We start from the raw sequence: 2,015 nt of genomic DNA, 5'->3' as shown, positions 1-2,015 counted from the left end.
ATACTATACCATGTATTGGTGCTAGTCCTAGAAATTAAGGTTGACAACTATACAAGACTTTTTTACCAATGATCAATTTCTAAGCCATATAATGATATATAAGTACTTCAATAGAAAAAAAAGATAACATCAAAATTGTAGATGGGGCCCTAGCCCACCTCACCACGCTGGCCACTCATAGAAGCTCCGCCCCAGAGTATGTATTAACCACTAGATCGCTTGCCCTACATCTGGCCACAAGATTAGGAATTGGTATATTATTCCATTTCTCACTTGAATTACTTGTTCTTTTCGGAATTAAAGAAGTGCTGGAGCTTTCATGGATAACTCATAATTCAAGTATATTATAATCTTACATGCATAACAACTTGACACTTGACATCAGCCACTTGGAATATGACTCTGATTTGATAATGTCAAATCAATGTCAATCAGGATTACAAGCTACTCAGGTGGTTACGTACTCTCAAGTGCTCCAATTGGCTTCCATTGGGGATTGATGGAACACAAGGAAAATGTCATCTCTATTTAAATGGTGTGATTCATAGTGGCATACGTGTTCTGTTCACCTCCCACTCGCAAATGTTTGTTCCACACCAACAGGGATATATATCACACAATAAAATTTTCGTCAATATCGTCCTAACGCACACCCTATGCATTTACATTGGTAGACCAATGTGAGATCTAAACAAAGGTGGTTGAGGTTTGTTGTATACACTTGTGTTTGTATTAGGAGACCAAGAAACAATCAAGGATCTAATGGTCTCCATGTCTGGCCATCACATTTTTATTCTACCTCTGTCAAGCACATGATGAGTGTTGTAAAGCCTGTGGACCTGTGCACGACTCAATCAAAAGTTTCTTGTTTGCTGACTTGATGGCATTAGATTCTGATTAGTGTTGTATCAGGACTGGTGCCGAAAAACTCGATGAGTTAACCATGCTGGTGTTAGGTTCTGATTGCACAGACTAGAGTTATGTTTGTCCAGTTTCAGTAATGGTAATCATGTGTTCACTGTTATGCTATGTCTGAGTGATGGGAACACAAATCAAACATGAAAGGTTAATTAGTTTCAGGGAGATATTCATGTTCCGATCCTGGGGTTGATTGGTCACCTGCTGGAAAATACAAGTCCCACCGTCACAACATTATTTTGATGATATTATTCAACGTAGAAATTATGATGTAAATATTATTTATTTAGTTGCTAATGTGCTATCTATTTTGGAAAAAAATTGTAACATATTCTCCTGTAAATGTAAAACATTTCGGGGAACAAGTCCGACAAAAAGCTAAGATCATGACTGCAGATGTAAACCATTTCTCTGGAAAGACAATATATGGACTCTTGAGTAACATAAGTTTGCATTAAAAATAGTGATTTTCTGCTGTGTGCATTGTTGCTAGCCTCCTTTCTGTCCTTCTATCTTAAATTTGTGAATTATACAAATTTTCCAATTTTCTCCAAATTTGTATAAAATGGATACCCTAAAAATTTGTAAACTATAAACTCGTGAAACATAGAGATTCCATATGGGGGGAAAATGGGGCATCCCGCATTGAGCAAGTATAAAATTGGCATCGCTTTAACAAAACCACAAGACTCCTACATACATATATAAACCTGTAATCCTATATCATTGTAACTTTTGTAAACCGTGTGCCAGTGTTGTATTATCTAGATTAGGCCCTCATTGGTCTATTCATTTGGAAAAGAAGAAGAAGAAGATCACATTGCTTTACTATTGAAGTTTCCAGAGCATATATTTATTTCCCAGCCGTTACATATAAAAGTCTTAGAGATAATATAATAACCTGACCATCGATCCGATCCGATCGGGGCTAACAGTTGGTGCATCCTAGTTTACACAAAAATGCATAGCATTTCTGCCAAACAGCTGTGCCCTGGCTATGATCCTATCCACACAAAGGGTAAAGAGATCAATATCAAATACTTGTATGAATAGATTAACACTCACATGCATATGACCAGGTAGATTAAAAATACCAC

The sequence above is a fragment of the Lolium rigidum genome, chromosome 7 (assembly GCF_022539505.1).
Source record: "Lolium rigidum isolate FL_2022 chromosome 7, APGP_CSIRO_Lrig_0.1, whole genome shotgun sequence".
Classification (NCBI taxonomy): domain Eukaryota; kingdom Viridiplantae; phylum Streptophyta; class Magnoliopsida; order Poales; family Poaceae; genus Lolium; species Lolium rigidum.
The sequence above is the reverse complement of the archived record's forward strand: the minus strand, read 5'-3'. Positions refer to the sequence as shown.